The sequence below is a fragment of the Notechis scutatus genome, chromosome 4 (genome assembly GCF_049901735.1).
Source record: "Notechis scutatus isolate UNSWTSFEM ecotype Mainland chromosome 4, rNotScu1.2, whole genome shotgun sequence".
NCBI lineage: Eukaryota > Metazoa > Chordata > Lepidosauria > Squamata > Elapidae > Notechis > Notechis scutatus.
In genome coordinates this window covers 88,967,955-88,986,567 of record NC_142012.1, presented here as the reverse complement: position 1 = coordinate 88,986,567, position 18,613 = coordinate 88,967,955, and the positions used below count along the sequence as shown (strand labels likewise).

At 40.6% G+C, this 18,613-nt stretch overlaps 1 long non-coding RNA gene across 1 annotated transcript in view; it reads right to left on the bottom strand.

The window, feature by feature from the left end:
• Positions 1-1,370: 1,370 nt before the first annotated feature.
• Positions 1,371-18,613, bottom strand: part of LOC148130819 (uncharacterized) — a 71,609-nt gene continuing 54,366 nt past the window's right edge. The window contains exon 3 of the long non-coding RNA XR_015749340.1: positions 1,371-1,471. This is a non-coding gene — a long non-coding RNA (uncharacterized LOC148130819). The remainder of the gene's footprint in view (positions 1,472-18,613) is intronic.

The window sequence follows — 18,613 nt, the reverse complement described above, 5'->3', positions numbered from 1 at the left end:
ACTCGGAAGCACTTTCCAACCGAAAACCCGGAAGCGCCGTCGAAACAAGATGGCGGCGCCCAAGCTTTGCAGCTCGGTAAAAAATGATCCACGGACCGGTACCGGTCCAGGGACTGGTGGTTGGGGACCCGTGCCTTATAGGGCAAGAACTGAACAATGACCAGCAGCACGAAGGTAACAGGTCTTATAAACAAACAAGCAAACAAAATCTTTAAATTTTTCTAAAGTAGTTCGGTACTTTTTATTGTGATGTAGATTTGCCCTGAGAATGCAATTGGAGACATTTTTAGAATGTACTTCTGGTTCCTGTTTCACTTCTCAATTCCTTCTTCTCTTCTCAGCATCAAATCCATTGACAATCCATTGTCCAGCTATTCAGTATCTCCTAAATGACATCATGCTAGAATTTTAGGCTGCCTTCCAAAACCTTATCTGCTCCTTCCAGATTGCCCAACCTTTTGGAAACTGATGTGACCAGCAAAGTATGCCTGAACTCCTTCATCGTCTATTGCAGCAATAATAGCTATCCATCAGTAGCGGGCACACAATATGTGTTAACACATTTTGGTGGCATGCTTAAGTCCCAGGACTCTTCATCATAACCCAGTTGAAATGTTTTCACTAGTTACTGAGCCAGCAGAAAACTGTAAACATAAAATTTGGTACCACCAGTAGCAATCTTTACGACCGAAACATTATATTAGTAAATGCTGTTCTCCTAGTAAGGATAGGGTTTGGTAAATTCTCCCAGCTTTGTTACATCAAAACATCTGCCACACTTTCATCTTAATGTGGATGAGGCTGAGCCTGGGCCTGAGGCAGGGGTGGAATGCTACCGGTTCTGCACAGTTCTATAGAACTGGTAGCTGTGAAGAGCAGCAGACACCGAACCGGTTCTGTGTTTGTTGCTGTTTGGGCCGCCCGCCTGCCCGGGCTCTTACCTGTCCTTTATTTCCTGCTTTTTCAACCTCAGCTGCTTTTCGCGGCACAGCTGAGGTTGTAAAAGCAGGGGAAAAGAGGCTTTTCAAATATTGCGCACCTGCATGCAGCACTTTTAGCTGTCCGGGCGGCACAGCTTAAGGATTTTTTACACGCGCGCAGAGCGTAGTAAATGTAGTAAACGTAGTTACTGAACTGGTAGTAACACCGGTTGAATCCCACCCCTGGGCTGAGGATATGCTCAGTTTTCAAAGATGGCTAGACCAACAAATTTAGCTATCTGACAAAACGTATTCTGTTCTGTATATGTGTGTTCATAGGGGGTGTATTCCAGAAGTGTATTGACTACAAAACAATCAGCCCTGTTGTTAAAGGGACTGGTTAGAGGATTGCAGCATTAGGTCTTCAAATCTCACCTGAGCATTGCCATACCTGTTTGTTCATCTTCCTTCATGGTTGAATAGCAATAATCAAAAATAGGTAATGATTTTGTTGGATTTGTCCAACAATTGGCATGGAACAGTCCATAGATCTAAATCCCAAGAAATGTGATTTAGTTTCTTATGCTACCACCAAATATGATTTAAAATAAAAGAGGAATTTGGCTCAATGGTCAGTATCAATCTGCTTTTGGGAGATATGTCTTTCCAGAATGACTTTCCTGTTCCCCATCAACTGATGACTTCATAGCAGCTAGGCCATGACATTTATAATTATGCAATTCATATTGTTTGGTCATACCACTTTAATATAGGGGGGGGGGGGAACCCTGATGATTGATGAGGGGATGAATTACTCAGGTTCCCAGATATTTGGGAAACGAAGAAAATAATGTTAAAATAATCCATCCCTGATTGAAATGTTCAAATAGACATTATAATTAACAGTAATGCCTTGAGATTTGATCTCACGCCTGCTTTACAATATAATTTGATACATAAGCTTTTCCTTCCTTTGTCTATGATATTGGAGGAGAAATAGTTGGGAAGCCCTCTCCCACTCCAGAAAGTTACAATTAACATTAAAATTACGTAACAATTAAAAGGAGGGAATATTTTGCTTAGACCAAGGATTAAATCCTTCCAAAAAATGAATGGGCTTGGCTGCATTTGGTGAAATGCTGTCAAATACATAAGATAGTTTTGCTTTTTCCTATGAAAAACTCCAGAGAGTTTGCTGGCTTTGGCTGCTCCAGCAAAACCAAAGAAATGTGAGGTTAGAGGCCTAATGAAAAACCCCTAAATATTCTTCCCCCAAAGTATATTCATAATATTTCAGTCTGTCTAGAAGGTGTGAACAGAAATAATTTTGTGGTTTTGCCCTAGGCTAATTTCATTCTGTTTTCTTTCTAATTCTTGGCCCAAAACCTACCATTTATCTTTGCTCTCACCCTTTCTCAGTCTAATGTCCTCCACCTTCCCCTGGTATGTCGGAAATATAATTCCCAGAATTCCTTAGCACACATGACAATATCCAATACCAGTGCTGCAATTCTGGTACATTTCATTGGCATGAAGTCAGTGACTTCCACTTAAAATGTCTCTCATTCTGTCTTTCAAAAATCCCATAGGACAATAGACCTGTTCATAAAAGAGCCATGAAGGGTTGATGGTTTGTGGGAAAATATCTGGTGCTTAACTGTCGGATATCTTTCGTCGGGTTCCTGTGCTCTCTTCAACTGTCTGCAGAGATTGTTCATAGGAAATAGACCTTTTTGTGGGTTTCTTTTCAAAGAAGGGAAATGGGATGCTCAGTATGATGTAATAATGGAATAAGATACTCAGTGATGTCAGTACTTTTCATATAGTTTGAGAGTTTTTTTTAAAGAAAAGTGAACAAGAGCCCCCAAACCAGCCTCATTCATAAGAGGCGAGACTGAACTACAAGCTGGTCTTAAATCGGAGTATGATGGCAAATGCAGAATTGAAGAAACAAATAGCTGCAAAGGTATAACATGTTCTGATTTTCCAGTGTTACCACAGGAAGTCCTGCCTCAGCCATGAAAGCCAGCTGGGGGACTTTGGATCAGTCACTCTCTCTCAGCCCAAGCCAGAATTGTTATTGTGAGGAAGGTAATGGAAGGAGGAAGGTGTGGTGGATATGTTCACTGCCTTGAGTTATTTGTAAAAGTAATAAAGGTGGGGTGCAAATAAATAAAAGGGGGGAGGGAAGGGAAAAACACAAAATGTAAGGATCAGATTTTGAAAGTCAGATCAAATAATATGACAAATTGTGTAAACTGTTGTTTGGGAAGGATAACGATGGAGGACAAGAAGCATTCATGAATTTTGAAGATAAATATGTGTGAGTGTTCCACTTCTGAGTAGTTTAACATAATCATTAGATGATAATTAATTCTATGGTGAAAATAATAAATAAAATCCTGTGTCCTTTTTATATTTTTTGTAGAGGGGAGCATGATTTCCCATTCTAGGCAGCCAAGTGTCCCTATTCACAGGAATCAGTGTGATGGAATCATTTTACTTTCAGACTGCAACCACTTACCCATTGGACAAGAGAACCAGGGACCAAAGTATGCAAACCATTACACACTAAGGCCAGTAGGCTCCAGAAATCAATGTCCCCTATATTTTGCACCAACTGTAATGTGCAGGTGTTTTGAGAAGCAATTTGATATAAGCAATGAATCTTAGTTTCCTTTAAGTTGAGCTCAGACATATCAATGTAGGGATTTTTGGGGGGGCAACAGTATGGTAGTGATCTATGGATCACTATGTTCATCCAACACTGTTTCCAACTTTTCAGTCTATTGCCCTGATCTTCCATCCAGGTATTAGCCAGACCCAACCCTAGTTAGTGTAATAGGCAGAAGGAATAACCTTGAGGAACAGGAGGAAGAGCTGCAACAAAGACAAACCAAGAAAATGGCATGTGGCTATTTAAATGTCATTTTGCTACATCTAATTTTTATCATTAGGGCACCAACCAGCATCTTGTACAATTTTTATAAAAGACTAATAGGTTCCAAACTAAAGAGCATAAGAATCTCTAAAGATCTAGAAAAGTAATAAGTTCACTATAATGCTAAAAGTGCAAACAATGGGATTCTACTTTTAAAAAGTAATAATAATAAAAAGAAATTCTAAATATTAAAAATGAAGTGTGGGATTCTAAAACTACTTTATGGATAAAATTTTTAAAAGCTTGCTTGCTAAGTGCCAAGATGCTAAGCACATATACATATACGTGTGCAAATGCATGTAACTTGGGGCTCATGGGCTTAGTGAGGTGCAAATTGAATTATATATTCAACTGGGATCTTGTTGTAAGGATTAAAGGAACAATTTCCTGCCTAAAGCAATAGCAGCTGAAAGAAATGTTACTACTCCCCTACAGAGCTGGCTTGACTATAGGAAGCCAATGAAATTGTCCTCAGAAGTACATCAGCAAATGGAATAGTAAAGCTAGGGTGCAAGTCATTATAGAAAGGACATTGAAGAATAGGAGGGCTAAGGTTTCATGTTCTTCTAGGAGGCAAAGGCAGGTTTGCTCTGCAAGGGGGCTATTTTGTACTTTTCTTCAAAACTGCAAAGGCAAAACATAAAAATGAGCCTAAGAAAATGCTCTGCAGTGCTTTGGTCAGATATTCTTAAATAAGAGTTCTGTTGGCAATGAAAGGTTTCCTGCTTAGTAGCTGCCAATACTGGTGAGCCTGTTCTCTCTGTTGTACTTGGAGAACTATGTTAAATAACCACTGCTGGATTATGGCTTTAGTTCTAAAACCAGGAGGGTTTTACTTTACAGTGGTATAAGTCATTCTGAATTCCAGCTTTCCAGGAAGAGGGAAATGTACTGAAAAGGATAATGGTAACCGGGGAATGACTAGAAAAGCGAGACTTGAACCAGAAATAAGATTGGCATATGTGGGTCCTAGATTTCAGAGGAATCTTTCTGTTTTCTGAACCACGTGCTGCCTCTGAAAGGCAGCCAGGTCTTCAGAATTCTCCTACGCCAATAAACTTTGCCTCTCTCTCTGTTCCACCATGAGACATAATGCCTTCTTACAAAATTCTGAACAATACCCTCTTTAGTTCATAACTTATATTCTTAGAGTTCTGCTTAAAAAGGAACTCTGTGCTAAATATGCAGTACAAGTGCCTGAAAAGCTTCACCCGTTATGCTGGCTATTGGCTGAAATGATAAGGTGTTTGGGGGAGCCCAATTTAAGTGGCAATCAGCCACTTACTTAGGAATAAATCTAATTTGATCAGTGAGGTTGATATCTAAGTTAACAGGCATAAGGCTGTGCTTTTTAGCCGAATAATCCTGACATAATGTGCTTTTGTAAAGTATAGATCTCATGCTTCTCTGCTCCCTTCTGTTCTGACCCATGCCCTTTTCCAACAAATCAAAGACAATCCAAAAGGAAAATAAACCTTTTAATACTTCTGCAAAATAATTAGCTGTGATAAGCACAAGCCTTGCCAAACTGTGTGAGACTGCCAAAAGATAACAGATAAGAAATAATTTACAATACAAGAATTTTCAAATACAAACTCAGGATACTGGAATGTCCATGAGGCTGGAGTTTCAAAACATCTTTGCTTCCTGCAAAGAACGTTCATTTCACAGCTGTCTTTTATCTTCTTGAAGGAGGGGCCATTACCTTGCAGCCTTACTCCAGAGTCGCCCGTGCTGCTGCAGCTGCTTTTTCCTGCAAGCAATCCTGCACACACGCGCACTTAGCACAGGCTCCTTGGGAACCTCCTCATCACTGCTGCCAGTCCCCACAATCTCTGAAGGCAGCAGTCCACTCCCTAATGGTCCTGGCCCCTCATCTGAGTCCTCGCTCTCCTCAGCCATCCGCACCTGCTGCCAGCTAACCACAACACCTCCATTGGTGATAAAACCTTTCAAAGGATGGCCAGTTACAATGTCTGGTTGCCTATTACAGCTTTCCTATCTTCCATTGCCTCATCCAAGTGTGCTCCATCCAATTCTGACTTTCTTGAAAGCCCTAGCAGATGTTGACCAGGACATTGTTGTACTTCTAAGTCACATCTCACAAAGGTCACCAATTTTCTACCAACCTGCCATGGCCAACAATAGTTACTTTGATCAATCAATAGGATGAAAATGGGATACCCAGATACTGGTTAAACTCTCGATGACTTCATTTAAAATTGTCAAACTGAATAATTCAGCCATAGGCCACAGTGAACCATTACTCCAGAACTCATGAATGCAATTTCCAGGAACTACTTAACTGTAACAGCCTGATTAAAAAGACTGATGAGTTTATGATGAAAAGGTCAAAGATCCTCTACTTTTTTTTCTTTCTCCCAGATTCAATGGAACATGGTGAATTCATTCACCAGACTTCAATTTTCTACCTCAATGGAAAAGTGGAAATTAACTGTATCCGTCACTCAGTCACCCCCTAGCAACATCTGTAGTGCATTATAGCCTACAGAACTGGAGGTGAACCACAATCAGAGAGCTTTAAATCAAAAACCTCTGGAATTCACAGAAAAGAGTGGATTGGATTCATATTGGTATGTTTCAGTTCATTTGTATGTTTTCCCCTCCATTTCTTGACCATTGTGAGAGAACAGAGGAAACACATTTTCTGACTGTCATTTAAACACAGCTATTATTTGGATAATCTGGGCAACAATGAAGGGAACCAAGTGTAAATGATGAATTAACTTTATTAAATGTCTTTGGCAAACACTGAACCAGGCCATGCTGTATAATTTTGGCACGTCTGATTGTAACCTAAGCTTAAATAAATTTATTCAGCTACTGCTGCATGACATTTTCCAGGTTTTACGGAGAACTTTTTAGAAGGGATGTCACAGCCTTGAAACCACTTTAGGGTAAACTTAAAAATAATCCATAATTAAAGTAGCACAGACTGGTTCTTCTCTTCACGCTCATCTTTGGAATCTTCTGACCACATGGCCATATTCTGACCATATTTCTGCTTGAATGAACAGCTGCTTCTAAAGAAAGAACTGTTTCTTTTAGTGACTCCAGAAAGTTTAGAAAAAGAAGAGTCAAGACATGGAATTAAAGCTGAGGTTCTCTGATCCCCTGTTTTTTTTCACGTGTTGCGATTTTTGGACAGCAGAGAAGCCATAGGTGTGGCTGATTTCTCCTTTTTCGAAAAAGGTGGATGCATTTCTGTGAGGTTGTCTGGTATAAAACATAAACATTTCAGATATTTATGCTCAAGTGAGATAGAATTTGCTGCACATGTGATCTGGAAATATCCCACTTTTTCCAAAAGGATGTTAAGACCTTCCCAGGGATGGATGGATAGAAGGAAGGAAGGTAGGAAAGTAGGAAGGTAGGATCGAATACAATACAATGCTTTCCTGACCCTAAAAGCAAATAATATGCACACATTTTTAATTAATCCAATTATGGCAGGAAATCCCTTGACAACAGTAATGTTGGAAAAGGTAGAAGGATAAAGAAGAAGAGAGTTATTACAACAAGGTACGTGGATTCAATTACAGTGGTGATGGGGGCACATTTAGAAGAGCTGAAGGACCAGATTAGGGGTAGATCATTGGGGAAAATTTTTTTGTCTGTGTTGTTGATAGGAGCTGAAAACAACTTGATGTCACAATCAATCAATGGCAAGAAAATTCCGAATGTATCAATGATCACAGTATCCAGGCACAAAACACTGCAAATTTCTTTAGAAGGTACCATCGAAAGCAGAGGTCCCCAAACTTGGCGACTTTAAGACTTGTGACTTCAACTCCCAGAATTCCCCCATAGTTGAAGTCTCCAGGACACCCCTGGTCTAAAGGAAAAGAAAGCTACATTTCCTAAAGCTGTACAATTGCATACTTGAATGAATAAGTGATTAATCTTCATTTTCAGAAATTTAACTCAGCATTAACATTAGCATGTTACATCGCAAGCCAAATTCAATAGCTTGCAATAGTCCCAGCTTGCTAGTTAATAGGAACCGAGAACATAACCAGCTTCCAGAAATACATCTTCATATCAACCCCTATAAAATCAAGAGTGATTTCAAAGCATAAAATAACTCAATAGCAATTTACCGTAAGTAACTGAGATGGGCAGGCAAGCAATGGATCACTTTCCTGCATGTACAAGTAGTTCTTAACTTGTGATTGGTTGTTTAACGACTGTTTAAAGATACACTAGCCTCACAAAGGTATTTTACAGCCCATAAAGCACCATTGTAAAATATAGCACACACACACACCCCACTTCATGGTCAAATGACCCCAATTGGGGTGTTTGGCAATCAGCTTACATTTACAACCAATTGTGGCATCCCAAAGCCATATGGCCAAAATTTGTGACATTTTCTGCTGGTTTCTAGCAAAGAAAAGCCATGTGGGAAAATGGATTTGCTTAACAACCACACGATTTGGACTTACAACTATGTGATTTTCTTAATGACTGCTGTAAAAATGGTTGAAAAATTGGATCTAGTCATTTGGGTGCTTATAACTACAGTCACTTATGAATGAAATTCAAATTGTAGACTTGCAAAATATTCCAGTGGGGAACATTCAACACATACACACCCTCATTCATACCCTGTTACAACTTGCACAAATACAGACCTCTATATAGTCCCACTGAAATTCTGAAATTTTGAGTAGTTTGGAGATCCGGCAAATACCATCTCTGACTTCCCCTGCCACACCCACCAAGCCACGCCCAGAGAACCGGTAGTAAAAAAAATAGACTCCAACCATTTCATTCAAGATATTAGTTTACTTGGAACACCGTTAAAATTAGCCCTGAATTTTCAAATACTCCGTAATATAATTTTATTGATAAATGTTATTTAGTACCAGTAGTGGGTTGCGTGTGTGAGAGAGAACTGGATAGACTACTTTAAGAAAGAGGAAAATTCGACTTTCCCACCAACGTCAGCAAGCCACCGTCAGTCAAAATTCATATTAGTGGTCCGCAGGTTTTAAAATTATGAGTTTGGTGGTCCCTGAGGTCCAAAAGGTTGGTGACCCCTGTTCTAGTCCACCCTCTGCTTAATTACAGACAAATAGTTGTCCAATTTCTTCTTTAAAAAACCCCAGTGTTGGAGGAAAGTGTTGGAAGCAAGTCATTCTGTCAAGAAATTTCTCCTTAGTTCTAGGTTGCTTCTTTCCTTGATTAGTTTCCATCCATTGCTCCTTGTTTGCCCTCAGGTGCTTTGGAGAATAGGTTGACCCTCCCCTCTTCTTTGTGGTAACCACTTAGATATTCGAACACTGCTATCATGTCACCTAGTCCTTCTTTTCATTAATAGCAATAGCAATGGCACTTAGATTTATATATTGCTTTAAAGTGCTTTGCAGCCCTCTCTAAGCGGTTTACAGAGTCAGCCTATTGCCCCCAACAATCTGGGTCCTCATTTTACCCACCTCGGAAGGATGGAAGGCTGAGTCAGCCTTGAACCTGATGGGATTTGAACTGCCAAATTACAGGCAGCCAGCAGTCAGCAGAAGTAGGTTGCAGTACTGCACTCTAACCACTGTGCTAAATTAAATTAGACATACCCGATTTCTGCAACCGTTCTTCATATGTTTTAGCCTCCAATTTCCTAATCATCCTTGTTGCTCTTCTTTGTAGTCTTGCTAGAGTCTGAACATCTGTTTTTAAATGCCAAGACACTTGTGCCTACATAACCAATCCCACTTCCTACCCACCCTATGATTTCTCTCTCCTCCTAGCTTAACTGATTTTAGCACCACCATAATTGCATCCTTCAAATGGCCAGTTTACTTTCTCCCGAAGCCTTCAGCTCACCACTGAAAAGGCAGGTAAAAATGGTTATTCCCCATCTTTCCAAGCTCTATAATTAGTGGGAAAATACATCTGTTCCTTGCCTTTTTGTCTGTATTGAAGATCGTCCACCCTGGAATAGAAGCCAAGCATAATAACTATGCCAATATCTTATTTCAATATCTATAAACTTAGAAATTTCATGAAAGTGTACATAGCTGGCACATCGAGACAAGTTGCTGTTTCCATTCGTTTAGCATTTGTTCATTGAAAATGGTCAATAATAAAAAAAAATGGGGCGGGGATATTTTTCCTTATTTGATCATAGAGACCTCAGGTTTAAGCTCAGACTGGGAGGAATCTTCACCCAATTAGATTGCTGCATTTTAATCTTTGTCTGGAGTCAATTCTAAGTTGTGATTTTGAACCTTTTGTCCCGATTGTGACAGGAACGCTCTGCAGAGAAAGACGTGATTTCCTTCCTACCTAAACTTTAAGTTATTTGAATCACATACTGAAAATGAATTCAGCTCTAGAAAACCTCTGGCATTCCAGATGTTGTCAAGCTATGAGTCCTGATAGCACTACCCAACAAGGGCCACGATGAGATTGACTGGAAGTTGAAACACTGGTTTGGTAATATTAAAGAAGCTACGGGTTCCTGAACCCCTTAAATGAAGCTTAAGTTTCATTTTTTTTAAAATATCTGTTTTAACTTGAAGTATTTACCGGTAGTCCTCAACTTATGACCACAATTGAGCCCAATATTTCTGTTGTTAAGCGAGACATTTGCTTTTTGCCCCATTTTATGACCTTTCTTATCACAGGTTAAGTCAGGGGTGTCAAACTCAAGGCCCAAGGGCCGGTTCCGGCCCACGGGGTCCTTAGATATGGGTCGTGGGGCTGCCTGGAAACAATAAAGGACCAGCCCGCGGTGCCTCTGCAGGAAAAACAGAGCTCGGGAGGGCCACATGAGGCCCTCCCAGACTCCATTATCAGTCACAATAGTCTCCTGCAGCCCTCTGCCAGTGAAAACGGAGCTTTGGAGGGGCACATACGGCCTTCCCAGACTCCGTTTTCAGTCACGATAGTCTCCTGCAGCCCTCTGCCAGTGAAAATGGAGCTGAGGGGGCCACTTCAGGAGACCTTCAGGGCTGAAAACAGAATTTAGGAGCCCGTTTTGGCTGGCAGAGTGCTCAAGCCACCACAGGCACCCCCTACCCTGACACGAATGATGTCAAAATGGCCACGCCCCCCCCCCCCCCCCCAAGGTCAAACACAATCCTGATGCGGCCCTCAATGAAATTGAGTTTGACATCCCTGGGTTAAGCGAATCACTGCCATTATTAAATTAGAAACAAAGTTGTTGAGTGAATTTGCCTCCCTCATTGTCTTTGCTTGTTAGAAGGTCACAAAAGCTGATCACATGACACACACACCACCCAGGACACGGCAACCATTATAAACCTGAACCAGTTGCCAGGCATCTGAATTTTGATCAGGGGACCGTGGGGATGCTCCAACAGTCGTAAGTGTGAAAAACGGTCATCAGTCACCTTTTTCAGTGCCATTGACACTTTGAACCACCACTAAGTGAACTGTTGTAAATTGAGAATTACCTGTGTATGAGGTAATCTTAGAATTATATTCATAGACTAAGGCAGTGGTGGATAATCTTTTCCATGTTGCGTGCCAAAAGTGCACAACTCCCCCTGCCCCCCTACGCATGCATGTGTGAAACCCCCCCCCCCGCACCTATGACTATCATTAAATGTTGTACCTTATGATTCTTGACGAATGTATCTTTTCTTTTATGTACACTGAGAGCATTTGCACCAAGACAAATTCCTTGTGTGTCCAATCACACTTGGCCAATAATGAATTCTATTCTATTCTATTCTATTCTATTCTATTCTATTCTATTCTATTCTATTCTATCCTATCCTATCCTACCCTACCCTACCCTACCCTACTCTACTCTACTCTACTCTACTTATTCTATTAAACAAGTCACTATGTGACCATGCCCAATTTTACAATCACGGGACTAAGGTCTCACAATTGCTTATGCTATTGTTATTATTCTTTGCCTTTATGAAGCACCACCATCTCTTTCCCCCTGCAAAAGATTATGCATGAAATGTTGCCATCTAATCTATGGCACTTCTTAAATATTTCCAATGCAGTGGCCTGCACTGCTGGAAAAGCAAGCTGCTTAAAAAAAGAACAAGAATAAAGCTTCCCTTTTCAAACTATGGAGGGAGAGGGGGGGACTTCAAAGCAGCTTTCAAAATCTCAGAATGCTCCCTAATTATATTTACACGGCCTTAGAGATCATTTGCAAATCTTCCATTTACCAAAAGAAAATCTTCTCAAACTAAAGGTTACACTTAACTAATCGTAATACTCCTTTGGCATCCTGGAAACATTGCCCCCCCCAAAAAGTCCTTAATTAATCAAGGATATTTGAAACTGAATCAAAAGTTTTCTTCCAATTTAATCAGGCCCCCCACCTGGTTGTAATTCCCAGCAGCTGTAACAATGACCCCATGGAAAAGCCAAACACAGAGTCTTAGAAGGAAGGAAACCACAGGAGGTGGAAACCAGCATTGTCCATTAGATCATCATGCAACCCATATGGCTTCTAAGTGGGTTTTTTTTTTTCCATATACTTTCCTGGTGTCCCACCACATCCCTACCTGGCCCTTTTTAACCCACGCCACTGTGATGTTTAAGGAAGAACAGGTGCCTTTTGAGATGTGTGGGTGGTCCCTTCTGCACTACACATGTTGCCTGAAGTACTATCAAATCAGAATCACGCACAACTTCTGTCACTTCCAGGCTTCACTCAGTTTGATAGATTCCTCTTTTGTTGTTAGGAAAAAATGAAGATAGGAGTGGAACAAAGGCAGGGTGAGAATGAGAAAAGGAGCAGCTCAATTCGCAAATTATTTCCAGAGTGTGTATTTTAAAATGTGCTTTTTTTAAAAAAATATTAATTTTAAAAAGCCTTTATTGGGATTAAAATGTTAAAATACAAATATGTCTATAAAGAAAATAAATTTGTACAATTCACCATTGCAGTACTGTAAGCTACTTCTGCTGCAGCCAGCTGCCTACAATTTGGCAGTTCAAATCCCACCAGGCTCAAGGTTGAACTCAGCCTTCCATTTTTCCAAAGTGGGTAAAATGAGGATGCAAATTATTGGGGGCTGAATATGCTGAATCTGAAAACCACTTAGAGAGGGCTGTAAAGCACTATAAAGCGGTATATAAGTCTAAGTACTATTGCTATTGCTGTAAAGCACTATAAAACGGTATATAAGTCTAAGTACTATTGCTATTGCTATTGTATAGTACAAAAATATTGGCTATATTCATACATTTCAAATATTCATACATTTCAACAGTTTCTAATTAATCATATACATATACAAATGCTTTATCTTATTTTTAACCTATACGTTTTATATTCCTATTCTCTATCCATTGATACCAGTTATCCCAAATTGAATAATATTCCAAGTCTTTCCTGTTATTTAATTCTATAGTGAGTTTATCCTAAAATGTGTTTTTTCATCAACCTCATCAATAGCTTTCTTCCCAAACAGTTCCCTCCATTATCACAATTCCTGACCAAAAGGGGAAAAACACTGACTTTATTACATTGCCATAATTATGCCGACTGGCGCTGATGCCATTCAATCTCACAATCCTAAAAAAAAGGTGGGAAAATAGTAACTATTTCAGTTTTGTTAGAGAAAAGCCATTTGGATCCATATTTATTAATGCTATTTTATCATTGAAAGGACAGAGCGAAAAAAGCATAGAATCTCTTGGCCTAATCTTTGATGGAACCACCTGTCCATAAAAGATTTGCAGATTTTGCATTGTTATGAAGAATTCTTTTCATCATAAGAGCCTTTGAAGGTCCACATTGTAGATGGTTTGGAACAGGGGTCTCCACCCTTGGCAACTTTAAGATTTGTGGACTTCAACTCCCAGAAGTCTTAAACTTGCCAAGGTTGGAGACCTCTGGTTTGGAGAACATGTAGAGCAAGTATATATGTGTGTATGTATTCAACTGATTTTTATTCCACCTTTATTACTTTATAAGCAATCCAAAGTAGCAAACATAACTAATACTCCTTCTTCCTCCTATTTTCTCCAAAGCAATAACCTTGTGAGGTGGGTTGAACTGAGAGAGAAAGAAAGAGAGAAAGAGAGAGAGAGAGAGAGAGAGAGAGAGAGAGAGAGAGATTTACAGTCACTTGGTTAAGCATGCAAAGATTACTACTGATACTTCTTGACTTACAACTGTAAATGAGTCTGGAATTACGCTTTCAAGTCATTAATGGTCATTAAACAGGTCACCATGTGACCAGGCCCAATTTTACAATCTTTTTCATGGCAATCATTAAGAAAACATAGCGGTTGTTAAACAAACGCTGCAGTCATTCAGCAAATGTGATTAGTAAATGAACCCATTGCACCCAATGGGTGTTTTGTTTTTTGTTTTTTGCTGGAAGTTAAAGGCCACTTTCCAGGAAAAATTGCTGAAAATTGAAGTCATATGACTACAGGACCAGAGGTGGTATTCAGTAGGTTCTGACCAGTTCTGGAGAACTGGTAGTAGAAATTTTGAGTAATTCAGAGAACCAGCAAATACCACCTCCGACTGGCCCTGCCCCCATCTATTCTCTGCCTCCCGAGTCCCAGCTGATCGACTGGGTCTTGTTTTGTTGCCCTGCACAGGAGAACAGAGCTGGAAAGCAGGTTAATGGGGTGGGGAGGGAATGGAGATTTTGCAATATCCTTCCCTTGCCATGCCCACCAAGTCACACCATGCGCATCAAGCAGGGGTGGGATCCAACAGGATTAACTACCAGTTTGGTCATTTACGAGGTTCGGAGATTTACGATGTGTTTCCCTGCACACTGCCCGCTGCACGCCTATAAATCATCATCAGCATGCTGCATGAAGAGAAGCAGCCTTTCAAAAAGCCCCTTTTTCCTGAATTTTTAACTGCAGCTGTACCTCACACGGCAGCTGAAGTTGAAAAAATCAGGAAATAAAGGTCAGGTAAGAGCCCGGGTGGGCAAGTGGGCAAAAACATCAGCAGACATAGAACCGGTTCTATGTCTGCTGCTCTTCAGAAGTACCGGTTCTACAGAGGTGGACAGAACCGGTAGAAACCCACCCCTGCCACCAAGTCACACCCACCAAACCGGTAGTAAAAAAAAAATTGAATCCCACCACTGTACACGTCAACAGGCCAATGCAGGCTGGTTTGCCAAGCATCCAAAATGCAATTGCATCACTGTGGGAGGGAGGTCATGTTGGAATTTCTATGCCAGGTCATAAGTAGCCCTTGGGGGGGAGTCTGTTTTAACTTTGGATGGTCAGTAAGCAATTGGTTGTAAGTCAAAGACTACCTGTACTGGCTACATGCACTGAAGGTATGGGCTAGAAATGAAACACACTTGGAAAGCTTCCACCTGTAGGACATTCTGTTTTGTAACTACATGCTTTTTTTTTTTCTCAAGATCATGACCCATCCTCTAAGTCAGGGGTGTCAAACTCGATTTCATTGAGAGCTGCATCAGAGTTGTGTTTGACCTCGGGGATTTGGGGTGGGCGTGGCTTGGGTGGGAGTGGCCAGCTTGATATCACTCGTGTCAGGGGCACCTCTGGTGGCCAGAGCGCTCTCTTAGTGAAAATGGACTCCTGAGCTCTGTTTTCACTGGCAGAGGGTTGCAAGAGGCCATGGCAGCCGAAAACCGAGCTCGGGAGCCCGTTTTCACTGGCAGAAGCACTGCAGGCCTTCACTGTTTCCAGGGCAACCTAGTGGGCCAGATCTAAGCACCCTGCAGGCTGGATTCATCCCCCAGGCCTTGAGTTTGACACCCCTGCTCTGAGTATATGCAAACTAGATAGTCTTGCTAGATATCATAGCAATAGCACTTAGAAAACTTTCACCAGTTCACAGTGCTTTACAGCCCTCTCAAAGCAGTTTACAGAGTCAACAACAATTTGAGTCCTCATTTTACCCACCTCAGAAGGATAGAAGGCTAAATCAACCTTGAGCCAGTCAGGATCAAACTCCTGGTAGTAGGCAGAGCCAGCCTGCAATACTGCCTTCTAATCACTGTGACACTACGGCTCTTAATAATGGTAATCCTAACCCATTATTGCAATCTTCCAAATTCTATTTAGCTTGATGCTGAGATTATGAGGCAGGGAGAAAGCAGTGTATCCTTTACCATTTCCCTTCCAGTTCTTTATAAAAGATCTCCAGCTCTGAGAAAGAGCACTTAGACACATACATCATTTCACAGTGCTTTACAGCCCTCTCTGAGCGGTTTACAGAATCAACAGCAATTTGGGTCCTCATTTTACCCATCTCAGAAGGATGGAAGGCTGAGTCAACCTTGAGCCTGGTGAGATTCGAATCGCCATATTGCAGGTAGCTGGCAGTCAGCAGAAGTAGCCTGCAATACTGCATTCTAACCACTGCACCACTGTGGCTCTTTCTGGTTTTGTGATTTGAAAATTAAATATTACATACAAAAAACAACAAATAGAGTCCCAGCTAAAGCCTTTGCAAATATTTTGTTAAAACCGCAAGAGAAAAAATATTGTTCTTTTTATTTAGCTTAGTATTCCCCACTTGCCCCCAAGTAGAGATCTTAGTTATATGCATCTAGAACGGTATACCCTCAGGTGTACACTACCAGATGTTTGGATGTTTGCCTATGTTCACAGTCTCATGCAAATATCCAACAGGGTAATCAGAATAGGAAAATATCAGTTAATCCTGAAGATCCCAAGTCTTGTTTAGGAACAATAAGTGACTGATGGCTTGATGGTTTAAAAGCTGTTTTGAATGCATTTTCAAAACAAATATGATACTGGAGTTAAAAAACCAGAAATGATGCACTAAAGTATAAAATTAGATTTCTTTTTTCAAAAATGAGATGATGCCATAAAAAGACAAATCAAACAGCCATCAAACTTCTATGCAATGAGACAGTATGTCTTTGTTGAAGAACAGGGGACTGTTTTTTTCATGTTTTTCTCAGTTTCATAAAAATAACTAGTTAGACACAGCTGGAAACAAGATGCTGGATGATGATGATGGGATTCTGGTTTGATTAGGTATAGATAGATCAATCCTATTCTGATCCATATCCATATTTTTATTCCATCAATTCCATCTCAACTACAATTTAAAACTATATTAAAGTTGCATTTCCCCCTAAATTTTGATTTTGAAAAACAGACTCCACCTGAAAACAGAAATACTTTGCAGGTGTTTTATCCAAAACATCCCAAAGGTGCTTTTTTTCAGTCAACTGGACTTTCTTTCTTTCTGCTTGGTTTCTCATCCAAGATGCTTCTTCAGTTTTGCTTCAAGATGTCTTCAAGCAAAAAGAAGAAAGTCCTGCATGACTGCGAATCTCCATCGACATTTATCCAGAATGAATATGTTGTTGTTGTTTTTTTTAAAAAAAAGCATGCATATCAAGAGTTTGTACCACAACTTTCCAAAAGTTGCACAATTGTCCATTTTAATAGAATGGGTAGAACGGTGATGGCGACCCTATGACATGCATACTGGAAGTGGCATGCAGAACCAGGGGTGGGATTCTACCAGTTCACACCTATTCGCTAGAACCGGTTGTTAACATTCTAAGCAGTTCGGAGAACCGGTTGTTAGAAGAAATTACTGACCTAATCCTGTAAGGAAGGCAGGAAGGAAACATTCTGGTGTTGCTTACAGAAACTGCCTCTCCGTTAACCCTTATTACATTCTTGGCAGGACTAGACTTCCTGTCTCAGGAACGTCTCTGGAGTTTCTTTCCCCTCCTTTGCTGGTACTTTGCTTGTGTGGAGTGACCATTCAAAGTTACAATGGCACTGAAAAAAGTGACTTATGACCATTTTTCACACTTACGACTGTTGCAGCATCCCCTCAGTCATGAGAGGCCAGGCAAGGAGATGCGTGCCTCGATGTGAGTGATGTTGAGTTGGCCATGCCCACCCAGTCACATGACCACCAAGCCACACCCACAGAACCGGTTGTTAAAAATTTTGAATCCCACCCCTGTGCAGAACCATTACTGCCGGCATGTGAGCCCTTTCCCAGAGCAGGTCTACTGTGCATGGCGCATGTTGCCTACCTAACAGCTGATTGTCAGGTATCTGGTGCAGGGGGTGGGAGTACACGGGAGATGTGTGTGCATGCACAGAGATGCACGGTGCACACTGGGGGTTGCTCGCGCATGCGCAGAAAAACGCTGGGTGGGGGTTGTCGATTGGTTGCAATGAAGCAACAGTTGGAGTCAAAACCAGAGAACATTTTGTTTACATTCCAGATAATAATTCTACTTCTTTCCAAAATTCATTTTTCTGATTATATTTTAAAAATGCTAAAAATGATCCCTGGGGCCACTGCTTTCGACCGACAGCGATACTGATAGTCTTCTTCATATTTAACAATAGAACCAACGTGCCTACTGTCCCTGTCCAATTGTTTCTCTTATTCTTCTTTTATTTTTCTTATATGTACCCATTTCATGTATTCACAACTATGTATACACTTATACTTATTATCTTGTAAACAATTGGCAAATCAAATAAATAAAATAAAAAATAAATAAACTTGGAATATCCATCCAACGAAAGAAGTGATTACTGTATTAACAGGGCCTCTTCTTAATCATTAATCGCTGCTCCTTTCAAGCAGTCAACCCAAACTGGTTTTGAGAACTATTGCCTGGTCTTCAGTGACCGTCAGTGATGGGAAACTCTTTGGAGCATGCATTTGGAGGGGAATAAGGTTAAGATGATTAACTGGCGCTAACAAGTTTAGGATGTGGAAGAAATATTTTCTTGGACATCCATCAAAGAGAGGATTGAATGTTCCTAA